Raw genomic sequence first — 15,632 nt, 5'->3', positions numbered from 1 at the left:
GATATAGACCACGCCATTTATCTACCTTGGAAAATAACAAGATGTCATATTTGTAGATTTAGGGACACAAAAACACACGTGTTGAACAGATTATTTTATTAATTACTAATAAAATAAAACTTGACGTTTCGACATCTATATCGAGGTCATCATCGGAAGAATACAACTGTATAAGGAACCAAGCTACAACTCGTGCCATGTATACCGGTAAACTAACTCTACATAGTTAATAAATCCTTTTTCCTAGCCTGACCTCTAGTGATAAAAAAATAAAATTAAAAAAAAATAAAATAATTAAAAAAAAAAAAAAAAAAAAAAAATATATATATATATATATATATATATATATATATTATAAATAAATAAATACAACTACAATAAACTGCTAAAGTCCTCATGTATTAATATTCTTCTGGATAGTTCTGATTGTTATAAAATGATTTCTTTCAGTTGCTGTTGAATGTTCCAAACACTTCACCAGGTTGTCTTCTTGTAGTGAGATTTTTCTAAGCCTAGTTTAGGTTGTCATACAGGTTGTAGATGGGTCCTCCACATTCTTGAAATGGTTAGGCCATCATTTTTGTTGAGATTTGGGTTCTGTTTGAGCATCTCACATAACTCTTTAAATTTTCTCTCAAGCCAGGTTTTGGTGCGGGGTAGGGACTTGGTATTTTTCCGGTCAGTTCTGTGCTATGTTTGGAGTGCGTGGTCAGAAAGGCCGGTTTTACCAAAATGGAGGTATTTAATGTGTTGTTTGTATTCGTCTTGTCTGATAGGGATAGTTCGCCCTGTTTCCCCTATGTATGGTATGTTACATGTGCATTGTATTTTGTATACCCCTGGGTGTGCTAGGTGTGGAAGAGGATCTTTAGAAGAACTGAGTAGGTGTCTTAACTTATTTGGGGGTTTAAAGGTGGTTTTAATGTTGTATTTGCAAAGTGTTCTGTCTATTTTTTCAGAAATGCCTCTAACAGAAGGAATGGCAATAGCATTCTTGAAATCTTTTTTGTTCTTCCTGGTATCTTTATGGAGGATCTTGTGAATAGTTTTTTTACTATATCCATTTTTGATAAATGTTTGGTTGATGATCTTGTATTCCTGGTTTAGAGCCTGTTCATTAGAACAAATAGTTAGGGCTCTGTGTTTAAGGGTGCTTATGACACCTAGTTTTTGTGTTGGGTGGTGGTAAGAATTTTTGTGTATGTATTGGCCTGTGTGTGTAGGTTTGCGGTAAACTGAGAAGGAGAGACAGCCAGAGGGAAGACGTGTGACAAGTGTGTCTAGGAAAGGAAGAGAGTTGTTTTTTTCCATTTCAATGGTGAATTGGATATGTTTGTGTTGTTTGTTTAGGTGGCTAAGGAATGTATTTAGAGCTTCACGGCCATGGGGCCAAATGGCGAAAATATCATCGACGTATCTGTGCCAAATTTTGGGCTTTAGACATGCTGTTTCTAGAGCACATTGCTCAAAGTCTTCCATATAAAAGTTAGCTATTGGGGGAGAAAGTGGTGAGCCCATGGCTGTCCCTTCTTTTTGAAGGTAAAAATTGTTTTGCCACATGAAATATCTGGAGCGGAGTACATGGGCAAAGAGGGCCGTGATGTCATGTGGAAATATGTTCTGTAGGAGCAAGATCATGTCATTGATCGGGACATTGGTGAAAAGGGAAGTTATGTCAAAGCTGACTAATAAATCTTGGTCATTGAGTGTAATGTTTTTAATTTTATTAATGAAATGTTGTGTATTTTTTATGTAGGAAGGGGACTGACCTACCAATTTCTTGAGTGTGGCAACTAATTTTTACCTACACACACAGGCCAATACATACATACGCAAAAATTCTTACCACCACCCAACACAAAAACTAGGTGTCATAAGCACCCTTAAGCACAGAGCCCTATTTGTTCTAATGAACAGGCTCTAAACCAGGAATACAAGATCATCAACCAAACATTTATCAAAAATGGATATAGTAAAAAAACTATTCACAAGATCCTCCATAAAGATACCAGGAAGAACAAAAAAGATTTCAAGAATGCTATTGCCATTCTTTATGTTAGAGGCATTTCGGAAAAAATAGACAGAACACTTTGCAAATACAACATTAAAACCATCTTTAAACCCCCAAATAAGTTAAGACACCTACTCAGTTCTTCTAAAGATCCTCTTCCACACCTAACACACCCAGGAGTATACAAAATACAATGCACATGTAACATACCATACATAGGGGAAACAGGGCAAACTATCCCTATCAGACAAGACGAACACAAACGACACATTAAATACCTCCATTTTGGTAAAACCAGGCTTTCTGACCATACACTCCAAACATACCACAGAATTGACTGGAAAAATACCAAGTCCCTACACTGCACCAAAACCTGGTTTGAGAGAAAATTTAAAGAGTCATGTGAGATGCTCAAACACAACTCAAATCTCAACAAAAATGATGGCCTAACCATTTCAAGAATGTGTAGGACCCATCTACAACCTGTATAACAACCTAAACTAGGCTTAGAAAAATCTCACTACAAGAAGACAACCTGGTGAAGTGTTTGGAACATTCAACAGCAACTGAAAGAAATCATTTTATAACAATCAGAACTATCCAGAAGAATATTAATACATGAGGACTTTAGCAGTTTATTGTAGTTGTATTTATTTATTTATAATATATATATATGTATATATATATATATATATATATATATATATATATATTTTTTTTTTTAATTATTTTATTTTATTTTATTTTATTTTATTTTATTTTTTTTTTATCACTAGAGGTCAGGCTGGGAAAAAGGATTTATTAACTACGTAGATTTAGTTTACCGGTATACAGGGCATGAGCTGTAGCTTAGTTCCTTATACAGTTGTATTCTTCCAGTGAATCAAAAGCCATTGCAGACACACTTTAGGAGAATATTTTTCCAGAATAATCTCAGCAATAGCTACATATCCTCCAGAACTTATCATATTGAAAGAACAACGAAAAAAACTGCAGTTCAACTTTTCTACAAATGGCCTAGTCATACAATCATTAAGATTGTGTGGCCAATATGCTAAAAATGGCTCTTTTACTTTCTAATGATAGTGTGGTTGGGATTGATGACATCCATTATGAGACAATTAAAAATCTTCCATCTTCATTTCTAGATCTATTTCTCTTACTATACAATAGAATACTAACAGAGAAAGAGTTTTTGTATTTGGTATAAGTCAATTGTCATTGCCATCCCAAAGAAAAGTAATGATGCAACACAAGCAAACAATTATCATCCAATTACAATGACCTGTTGTCTTTATAAATAGCATATTTACTCGAATATAACTCGCACCCCAGATTTTACTTTATTATCATAATTGAGGAGAACGGTCAATGCATTGACTGTTCTCGCTCTCACCACTCCATCAGGCAATGCATTCCATGGTTCAACCACCCTCCATGCAAAGAAACCACTCCTCACCCTTTTTCTCACAGTTTCCTTTCGTAACTTCCAGGGATGGCTCCTTGTCATGACTCCATCACACTGTTCAACCAAGCGAAAGAACTTCCCAGTGTCAACCCTGTAACCACATCTCGGCAGTTTAAAATTCTCAATCATATCACCCCTACTTCTTCTATCCACCAAACTATGCAGTCCGCACACCCTCAGCCAATCCTCATAACTAACATTGTACAGTCCCGCCACCATCTTTGTTATCTGCCTTTGTATCATTTCCACAGTTAATTTATCCACTTCAAATCCTGGGAACCAGATCTGAAAACAGTAGTCTAAGTGTGGTCTGATCAGAGTCGTATACAATGGAATGATAACCATTTTATCTCTGCAGGTCAGTGTCCTTCTCATTATTGCAGCAATCCTCTGTGTTACCTTCACTACCTTTGCAATATATCCCCTAAATTTCAGGTTTCTATCAATCATCAAACCCAGATCTCTTGTCTCCCCTACTTCCTCCAGTTTAACTCCTCCCATAGAGTATGCAGCATCCATTGATGTTTCCCAAACCTCAAGACCTTACATTTTGCTGCATTAAACTGACCCCCATTTATTTGCCCATCTATCTAGCTTATTAAAATCCTCTTGCAGAGCTACCACATCTGCACTATTACTAATAACCCTTCCCAGCTTCGCAACATCTGCAAACAACCGAATATCCCCATGCAATATATGGACAATGTCATTGATATAAAGATTAAGCAATATAGGTCCCAGTACTGAACCCTGTGGAACCCCAGTTGTAACCTTCTGCCTCTTTGATATTGCTCCACCATACACAACTCTCTAATACCTATTGGACAGCCAATCCTGAATCCAGTTGACCAATCTGGCATCCAGACCAATTTGCTGCAACTTGAATATTAACTTATCATGTGGCACCTGTCAAATGTCTTTGTTAAGTCCAGAAAAATGGCAGTATATACCTTTCCCTCATCTAATGCTCTTGTAACTTTATCATTAAAGGCTAGCATATTGCAAAAACAAGAGCGCCCCTTCACAAATCCATGTTGACTCTCGCTGATAACATTACCCTCATCTGCCCAATTCTGTATATCGTCCCTCACTACTTTCTACAAGATCTTACTACCTACTGATGAAACAGAAACCGGCCTATAATTAGACACTTGCAGTCTGCTACCGCCCTTATGCAATGCCACCATCTTACCTTCCTTCCATTCCATGGGCACCTATCCCGCAGCCAGACTTTAATTGAAAAGCCAGGTCAAGGGCACTGTCAGTTCCTTAGCACATTCTCTCAAAACTCATGGGGAAACACCATCCAGTCCCACAGCTTTACTAACATCCAGAGCAGGGGTGCACCGGCCATATGTGCAATGTGTGCGACACACACAGGCACCAGGATTGTAAAGGCGCCAAAGAGGAGGAAATACTTTAAAAAAAAAAAAACGTTTTTTAAAGTGAGTTTTTTATTGGAGGGGTCGGGGGGGCAAATAAAGTTTTGCACACAGGTGCCAGACACTACTGGCGGAGTACTCTTATGTGGAACACACTCTCCTCCTGCACCTCTAAACCTCGAACGTGCTCTATCCCTCTAGTATTCAAATTCACTCCGCCAGGATGAAATACTCCAATAAAGTGTTCATTGAACAATTCCACTATGTCCTCTGCATCAGTCACTCTATTTCCATTTTTATCCCACAATATCATTCTTCCACAGTCATTTCTCCTCCTACTGGCCACATAGCTAAAAAAATTCCCTAGGATTTTCTTTGGATCTTAGGGCCAATCTTTTCTCATATTCCAGTTTTGCCTTTCTTACCATACTAGTCACTCTCCTAGCCTGTGTCTTATATTCTTCATGCATCTTCTCTTCACCTGTCTCCATATATCTCTTCCATAGCCTCTTTTTCACATGCAGTTCCTGTTTAATATTGTTTGTCATCCACTTTACTCCAAATTGTGTCCTCTTCTTCACTCGTGGAATACAGCTTACCATTGCTGCTAACAATTATTCCTTCACAATTTCCCAAGCACTAATGATATCCCAGCATTCCAATTCCTCCCTACACGAAACTTTCCTAAGTTGACATCTAAGACTATTATAATCACCTGCTTTATAATTCTGCATACTTTCCTATCTCTTTGATACTCTTGCATGTCTATTCATTTTCCCAGTCAAAACCATATGGTCACTCTCTCCAATTGGTGGGAGAGATGTCATCTCAGTTATTATCAGCTCTTCTGATGCTATAACCAAATCCAAAACAATTGAACCTCTTGTTCGCTCTGTTACATGTTGCCCTCATTTGTCCCTCAAGAATTCTAGAAATTCCATTCCCTTATTGCTATATGCATCTTCCTTTCCCCAATCTATACTGCTGTACTTAAAATCTCCCATAACAATCGTTCTTCTTGCAATTGCTATGCTCAACTGTTTCAACATCTCCTGGTCCCCACCATCTGTGCTCCTTGGTCTGTAGTAACACCCCATTAAATATCCTGTCTTGCCCACCTCCACCTCACACCATATACTTTCAAAATCATTAGTGTCACAGCCTTCCAAAGCCTCCACTCTTAGAGGACATAGGTCGTCACTTATCATAAGCAGTACTCCACTACCACGCCTCTCCCTTTCTATCCTGCCAAAAAATGCTGTACATAGCAAATTCTATTCCTGTTATTATATCATCTGCTGTCAACCACGTCTCTGTGATCCCAATAATCTTTGGCCAGGCTGATGCTATCAGCACCACCAATTCTTATCCTTTATTCCGGATACTCCTGGCATTAGTATAAAGCATAAAAATGCCACTATTTCTATACCCAGCATTATCCCCTCTACACTTCACCGGGCTCAGCTCTACCTGATGTTGTCACACTTCTCCCAAGTACCCTTTCCCACAAGAGGCCACCCCTGCTACCATCCACCTTGGGCATTCCAGTTTCCCTGCATTGACACACTCACTCATTCAGAACAGCTATCTCTCCAGATGCCTACGTTCTTCCTCATTCAAATGTAAGCGGTGTCTCTCATACAATTCCTCTCTGTCCTTAAAAGCTGTCCAAGCATCCACATATTTGAATCCTCTCTTCTGAAACATTCTCGCTATTATGCCATTCAATATCACCGCTCTTCTGCTCAACTCGCCATTATCATACCTAGCAACACACATACTATCTTTCCTCTCTGTGTCTTCTTTCGTACAGCCTCAAGCAAGAATCTCATATTGCTCGCTGCCCTATTTACACCACCACTCAAGTCATTTGTTCCCTCCATCACAATCATCTCATCCACCCTTTCACCTCTTTAATTTCCATAGCCACACTTTGTATCATTCCTCCTACCAAACACTCCTCACGCATCGTATTTTGAACACCACGGATATTGAGTTTCCTTACATTACACCTCTTACCACCATATTCCTCTATTGCTCACATGCATCCCTCACTCTCTCTCTCTCTTGTAACAGTTCCCTCTGTGCTCCTCTACTTACCTGCCTTCCTAACATCACTCTATCTCTAGTCCCTGTGCTCCCTTGCATTCCTCTCATTCCTTCTCTCCTGCTGTTTCCATTCTTTCCTCTTCTATCATTCCTATATCTGACACTCATTCCTTCTCTTCCACTTATCCTATTCTCATCTCTTCTATCATTTATACAACTCTCTCTCATTCTCTCTTGTCTACTGTTCCCATTAGCTCCTCTTCTATCACTTCCATAACTCTCTCTCATTCCCTCTCTTATACTGTTCCTATTCTCTGTTCTTCTGCCATTCCCATAACTCTCTCTCAATCCCTCTCCTCTACTATTGTTCTATTCTCTCCTCTTCTCTCATTCCCATAACTCTCTCACTCCTCCTCTGATTCGCCTTGCATTCGTCTCTTCCATTTGCTTAATTTCATCTTTCACACTTCTCATCTCATTCCCCAGACATTCCACTTGCTCTTCCAGCTCATCTATCTCTCTCTGTAAGTCAGCCATTCTTGTTTGCAATTCATCCTTCCAATTGAGACTATCTCCTAAAACTTCAGAATCATTCAACCTTTCCATACTCCTCACTCTTATTATTTTATTCTTACTTCTCTCGCCCTCTGTCATATCCGTCATCTCTCTACGTGGAGAATCTCCCTTCTCTGACTCAACGAGGTCAGTTATAGTCTCAACGAGATCAGTTATGGGCATTTCTAAATCACCAAGTTCCTCCCATTGCCTGCATTTTGCGCATATACGTTTTCCCCCTTCTTTCTCCTGCCACATATACAATCGCCGGGTCACATACATTCCGCAAGTCCTGCATGCTGCAAAATCCTGTATGATATCGTGCAAAATGAAGTCCTTAAATTAAGGGGAATTGGCAATACACCATTTGTAATTTTAACTGCCACTGTCGCCATTATTTAAAATAGTGTCACGGATTAGTGTCAAAAAATAAACGCTAAATAGGTACAAACAATTAAAAAAAATAAATGCTAAATAAGTACAAACAATTTCATACAGAACATTTAAGTACACTAGATATAAATAAATAAAATGAAATAACTAAATAATGAAAACTTATCCTTCCTCTTGTCTTCCATCGTTATGCATTTGATTCCGACCCATGTTATGTAAAAGTTTCCCATACGAAAAAAAGTTTAAACAAGTCCATGTCAGGGCAATAGTAACCCACTCCTCCCCAACAGCAATTATACTGCAGACACAATAAAACAAGTAGTTTTACTGTCACTGAATAAGGGACAGAGACATTTCAATCTGTGTATATTTCTCAACAAATAATGCAATTAGAGACAACTGGGATAAAAATATCACTAACTAATGAATCACATGACCCCTCTCCCTCTCACAGAAACTATGTTGTATAGACTCAACACCATATGTTGCACTGGTGAACGCAGTATCTAAATCCAATTTTTCAGTTATATGAAATAAGTGTTTGTTTGATTGCATTTGAAATTTTCAATGTCATTAATTCAGATCACAAAGGCTAACTTCAAATAAAATTCTACCATGAATTGAAACATGCCAAATAAAGTGTGTGCGAGTCTGCTTCCAGCTCGATACAGAACAGGCATGCAAACAAGCAGCAATAAAATTCAAACAAAGTGTTGTAACTTTTTGTGAGTTGAGCCTGCCTGCACGACACGGCAGTAATACACAAATGGTAATGAGAAGTTCCGATGGAACAATAAATGGGCAAAACAACACCCCATCATGAATGTGTTAATACTAAGAAATACGTAGGCTGTTCAGTAAGTAATAAGACTATATTTATTATACAGAAAACAGATTACCTTTACTCGTTATCATTTACATGGTCTTTTTCGAAGTAACTACTGTGAGACGTGATGCATTTGTCCCAACGTTGCATCCACTTCTTAAACACGTGAGAGTCCATTTTGTGAAAGTTCTTTCAAAACCACCTCTGCAGCTTTTACACCTGCTTTTTGCTTTCGAAATGGTGGCCTCTTAGTGGTTTCTTGAGCTGAGGAAACAGCTAGAAATCGCACGGTGTGAGAACAGGACTGTATGGAGGGTGTGGTAGGATATCTGTGTTGTTCTTCTGCAAAACGTACACTACACAACCAGCAATATGTGGCCTTGCATTATCGTTATGCAATAAGAAGCCATTCTTCAACAATGGACTTTTTAACGTGCTTGATGATAATTGCTGCTGTGTTGATCATTGTCTCTGTGATGGATGTTGAAGGTCTTCCCTCACGTTCAAGATCTTCCTCATTTTGCCTTCCTTCCTTAAAAGTTTTATGCCAGCGTAAAACACTTGCCCTCGACATTGCTTCATCGTGGAAAGCTTCGCGTATCATGTTAAAAGTGTCCAATGCCGATTTTTGCAAATGCACACAAAATTTAATCACATAACGCTGTTCCAAGGATGCTTCCATTTCGAAGACTGGTCACACCTCGTAGGTGCTCCGAAACAAACTTGCATTTCGGAGCACCTATGAGGTGCTCCGAAACACGTGACACTCTGGCACATCAGCCCATATACGCCATCTATCAACCTCTTTTGTTAATACAGACAGCAACATTTCTTTATTCCACAGAAATTAATATTCTGTTGAGTGGTTTCACCACAGTAAAATTAGTCTTATTACTTATTGAACAACCCACGTATATAGTGAATGCTGTTATGGCAGTTTCAGATACTATGGAAATCATTTGAAGACAATTAGCATTTCAACTTAACAATTGTTAAGTTGAAATGCTAATTTCAACTTAACAATTCAACTTAACAACTTGCCTTTGTAACTTACAGAAAGCTATTTTAAATCTAAATGAGATATCCAAAGATTATGGTATGATAATATCAACGGAAAAATCAAAAACTATGGCCTTTAAAGGACAAGATCCAGCAAGAACTAAAATAGTATTAGATAACAAGATCTTAGAACAAGGATGTATGATCACTTATGAAAATGAAAAAGATATAAACATAAAAATTGCAAAATATTTAAAAATAACAGGAGTAATTAACTCTATATTTAAACCAAACCTAGTTCAAAAACAAACCAGGCTAAAAGTATACAATACATTAGCCCTACCGGTCTTAATGTATGGAAGCGAAATCTGGACAATAAAACAAAAAGACAAACAAAGATTAATAACAGCAGAAATGAAGTTTATGAGAAAAACTGCAAAGTATACCCTATTTGATCACAAAAGAAACGAAGACATTATGAAAGAATTAAACGAAGAACCAGTAATTGAAAAAATTAAAAAATATAAACATAGATGGATGGAACACGTTCAAAGAATGAAAACAGAAAGATTACCAAAACAAACCTTAAAGTACAAGCCATTAGGAAAAAGAAAACCAGGACATCCTCTTAAACGATTCAACGATGACTTCTAAGGCCGGAACAGGCCATACTAGGCCTAAATCCTTGATACGTATGATGATGATGCCTTTGTCATTGGGTCACACGATCTATTGTTAATATCTTACCACCATGTAGCTGCTCTATCTCTACTGGCCTAAATTGCTTCACGCTCTGCTTTCGCTTCTCATTAGTCATTCATGAAGGATTGCTCATTATGTGTCTCCAGTTGCACAAATGACTTGAGAGACAATGTAAATTGGGTGGTGAGAGATCTGAGATTCTTGCCTGAGGTTGTACAAAAGAAAACACAGAGAGGAAAGATTGTGTGCGTGATGACGATGTACGATGGTGATGAGCTGAGCACAAGAGCGGAAATAACGAATAGCATAATAGCCAGAATGTATCAGAAGAGAGGAGTGGAATGTGTGAATGCTTGGAGGGCATTTGAGAACAGAAAGGAACTGTATGTGAGAGACTGCTTCCATTTGAATGAGGAAGGATGTAGGCATGTGAGAGATTGCTTTTTTCTGAATTAGTCGGTGTGTCAATGCAGGGAAACTAGAATTCACAGGGTGGATGGTAGCAGGGGTGGCCTCTTGTGGCAATCGGAACTTGGAGGAAGATGGACGATATCAGGTAACACAGAGTCCAGTGGAGTCTGGAAGGGATAATGATAGGTATAGAAGCAGTGACATTTTTATGCTTTATAGTAATGGCAGGAGTATCTGGAATAAAGGAGATGAATTGGTGGTGCTGATTGCATTAGCTTGGCCAAAGATTATTGGGATATCTGAGACGAGATTGATGGAAGATGATATAATAACATGAATAGAGGTAGCAGGGCACAGCATTTTTGGGCAGGATAGGAAGGAAAAACACAGTGGTGGAGTACTGCTTATGATAAGTGATGACTTATGTCCTCTAATAGTGGAGGCTTTGGAAGGCAGTGACACAGCACTGGTGCCTAGTATTTTTCTTGTGTGTGCGATTAATGTTCGGCGCCTTTCCAAAAAAGTTTTGTTTTGAATAAAGTGTGAATAAAACGAACAGGAAATGAAAAACAAATGAAAACCGCTTTACAATATAATGTTACCTATGGATTAGTCCTGCTTATACAAATTTTTTTTACACAGAACTCAACAATTAATCATAAGTTGATTTATGATACATCAAAAAATAAAGAACTATTATAGGTATGTATTCATAAATTTTAATAAAAAATAAAAATTTTATTAAAAAAAAATTTTAATAAAAATTTAAAATTAAAGATACAATCGGGTCCAGAATACAATTTCAGAGGGGCCCGAACAGAAGACAACGTACATTCATAATTATATGTACCGGTCTGTACCACCCGTTGTTCGTTTAAACTCTTATCTCATATATTTTGACATCTTTTAGGTGCCTGTGTATATTGCACACTTGGCACAAACCGGGCCTGCAGTGACACTAATGCTTTTGAAAGCATATGGTGTGAGGTAGAGGTGGGCAAGACAGGATGTTTAGAGGGGTGTTGCTACAAGCCAAGGAGCACAGAGTGTGGGGAGCAGGAGATGTTTAGGCAGTTGGGCTTGCCGGTACAAGAATGATGTGCAGGTAGGAAGGGTTATTAATAATAGTTCAGATGTGGCAGCCCTGCAAGATGATTTCAATAAACTAGACAGATGGGCAAATGAATGGCGGTATTGGTTCAATGCAGCAAAATTAAAGTCTTAAGGTTTGGGATACCTCGATGGCAGGCTGCATAGTCGATTTGAGAAACTGTACTGGAAGACGTAGGGGAGTCAAGAGATATGGGGGTGATGATTGATAGAAAACTGAAATTCAGGGAGTATAATGCAAAGGTAGTGAAGGTAACCCAGAGGATTGCTGCAATACTGAGAAGGATGCTGACCTGCAGAGATAAAAGACTTATCGTTCAATTGTATAAGACTCTGATCAAACCACACTTAGACTACTGTTCTCAAATTTGGTCCTCAGGATTTGAAGGGGATAAATTAACTGTGGAAAGTATTCAGAGGCGGATAACAAAGATGGTTTCAAGGCTGTACAATGTTAGTTATGAGGATCAGCTGAGGGAATATGGACTGCAGAGTTTGGTAGATAGAAGGAGGAGGAGATGTGATGTGATTGAGACTTTTAAATTGTTGAGAGGTGGTTACACCAGGGAGTTCTTTCGCTTGGTGGAACAGTGGGAAGGTGCGATGACAAGGAGCCATCCCTGGAAGTTATGAAAGGAAGCTGTGAGCAAGAGGGTGAGGAGTGGTTTCTTTGCATGGAGGGTGGTTGAACTGTGGAATGCATTGCCTGATAGAGTGGTGAGAGCAAGAATGGTCAGTGAGTTCAAGCTGGTATACTAGATTTTGTGTTTCCTAGGAATGACCTTCCACAATGAGTCTCTTGATTTCATGGAGGCCTGGATAATAATAATAGTCTTGAAAATTACTGGTGAGTTTTGCTTGAAATAATAGGAAAGAAGATGACGCTATTTGGGTAGATGACTATGATTTTGCACACAAGGAAGTCACTCTCAAGGCTGGAAGTAGTGATAGCGAATAGGAAATTTTTGGTAAGTCATACCCATTTTCAATTTTTTCCTGAAAACTTTAGTTTCTGAATATCCCTGCATATAGCTTGCACCATGATTTTTTAGCTTTAATTTTGGGAAAAAAAACATGTTGTGAGTTATATTCGAGTAAATACGATATTGGAGAAAATTATATCCAAGAATTTTCTGGTATATAGAAAGAAACAATCTTCTTTCCAAACACACAACATGGTGTTCATGGACATCGTTCAATGTTGGACATGTTTGGTTCATTTAAAAACATTTCTGCAACATTTTAGTCCAGTTTTAGTATTCTTTGCCATATTATAAGCTTATAGCACACCCTGGAGATATAGGATATTAAAAGCTCTCTCTAATCTTGGTCTCAAGGGATGTCCTCCTGTTTTTTTCAAAACTTTCTCACTAGCGAAGTCTTTCAAGTTTGAGTGGGCTGTGCCTTATCCCCAGCCATTTTACCAAGAAGAGGGTGTTCCCCAAAGGCTCTGTTTTAAATTCTGTCAAAGTGAACTCAGTCAATGAACAACTTCCACCCACTGTAGGCAATGCTTTATATGTAGATGACTTTGCAATATACTGGCATTCTTGTAATATGAGGGCTACTGGAAAAAACAAAATCATTGATCATATATCTTCTTGGGCTTGGTTTCAAGTTTTCAATAGGAAAAAGTGTCTGTGTACAATTCTACCAAAAACACATACACTTCACCTAAACCAGGAGTTAAGATGGGACAAACTGTTATTCCAATAGCAGCAGAAGCCAAGTTCATATGACTCATTTTTGACAGTAAGCTCACATTCATAAACTTGGGAAAAGTGCAAGGAACATTGAATGTCCTTTACACTCTATCCCATATAGAATGGGGGGATGTGGATCCGTTTTACTTTCTTCACTTTTATCGTGCATTTGATCAAATCTTGATTATGGGTCCCAAGTTTACAGTTATGCAAAGGAGAGTACATTTCAATGAAATGAAGTGTACTCTCCTTTGCATAATGTGTGAAAAGCACCAGTAGGTGCTTTTCACACGTTATGCACGTCTTTAAGTTGAAGTAAATGAACCTGCTCTGTCACTTAGTGCAAAAGAGTTGTCTCTTAACGATTCTCTAAAAATAGTATTTTCCAGAACATCCTATACAGGCTAGTCTTTTTTCTCTACATTGGGAAGCTCAACATTACATATGACAGACTGCCATGTACTCCTTTGTCATGCAAGTGAAAGATCTGCAAGTTGTTGGCATAAATGTTGAAAAAGCTACCAGCACTGAACAAAAGAGTATGCCTAAATGGCAGATTTGCATGCTATCCTGCAACCTCTATGTTAACTAAGGATGTCTTATAATCTATTATTTACCTGCAATTATTTAACATGCACAGAGCAGCAAATTCTGAATTGTTACCTATAAATACTTCACTTCAGCAACTGAAACATTTGCTCTTTGTGCTGTTGTGTTACCTGACATTATTATATCTAATCAAATCCTACTTGCCTGCAGTAATTATATATCAGATTTGCATGTCATTCAACTTGAGCCTGTGCACATAAAAGTAACCACTACTTTTCTCCTTTGTACAATCCCCATTCAATGCTTTGTGAGATTCTACAACTGCTTTACGAAATAAAGATCATTAATTTTTAAATTCAGTTCTGCTGGATTCATAGCCATACTGGAATTAAGGATAATGAGACTTCAGATGCATCTAATAGATCAGCTTATACTTTTTTCATGTAGTGTTTGTCAATCTTATAAATAAACTGCAGACAGCTTACAAGATTAAAATTAATTACCCAATGGCAGTTGATAGAGGAGGAAGCACTGACAAATAAATAAATTAAATAAATAAATAAACATGAGATTAACAGTGTGTATCAGACAATGATTCCACAATCTAGCCACCCTCCATCAAAAAAGCCACTTCTCATCCTGTTCCTCATCACTCCCATTTGCAACCTCCAGGGATAGCCTTTGCTCCTTTCTCTTGTGCTGCCATACGAAGATCTCCCAGTATTAATCTTATAACTACCCCTACCTCTCAGCAATGACTCAGAGGTAGGGGTAGTTAGATCTGTGCACAGTAATTTAGATGTGGTCTGATCATAGCTTTACACAATGGAATCATTACTCTTCAATCTCTGCTGGCCATTTTCCTCAACATTACAGTAGTCATTTCATGCTACCATCATAACCTATACAGCATGTTCCCTAAACTTCAAATTTCTATCAATCTTCACTCAAGATCCTTTGATTCCTTCACTTTCTGTAATGTACTTTCAGCAATCGGTGAAAGTGTCTCTTATTGGTGAATCCCAAATTCAAAGACCCTACATGTATGTGCATTAAACTTACATCCTCATTCATTTGTTCATCTATCCAGCTTAATCAAATTCTTCTGAACAGCCACCACATCACCACTATTACTAATAACCCATCCAACTTCAGATTATCTGAAAACAACTGAATACCCCCACCCTGCAATCCACCGACAATGTTACTGAGATAAAGTTTAAAGAGAAGAAGTCTGAGTATTGAACCCTACTTATGACCTTGTGCTTCCATGACACTATTCCCTTATACACAACTCTATGGATTATATCTGACAGCCAGTCTCCAATCCAGTTCACTAACCTAATATCTAAACCCATATACTATAACTTAAGTGTCAGCTTATCATGTGGTATCCTGTCAAATATGCTGTTATGAATTAAAAAAATAAATAAAAAACAGTATATGCCTTTCCTTCATCAACAGTTCATGTTAT

At 38.0% G+C, this 15,632-nt stretch overlaps 1 protein-coding gene across 4 annotated transcripts in view; it reads left to right on the top strand.

Annotated features, from left to right (window-relative positions):
• LOC150106232 (voltage-dependent calcium channel subunit alpha-2/delta-3-like) overlaps positions 1–15,632 on the top strand; it is a 2,133,114-nt gene that overhangs the window by 1,079,647 nt on the left and 1,037,835 nt on the right. The gene's annotated exons all lie outside the window — the stretch shown is intronic.

The sequence above is a fragment of the Typopeltis vanoorti genome, chromosome 5, assembly GCF_054136105.1.
Source record: "Typopeltis vanoorti isolate ZY-2024b chromosome 5, IOZ_Tvanoo_1.0, whole genome shotgun sequence".
NCBI lineage: Eukaryota > Metazoa > Arthropoda > Arachnida > Uropygi > Thelyphonidae > Typopeltis > Typopeltis vanoorti.
Note: the sequence above shows the minus strand (reverse complement) of the source record. Positions and strands in the feature narration are given on the sequence as shown.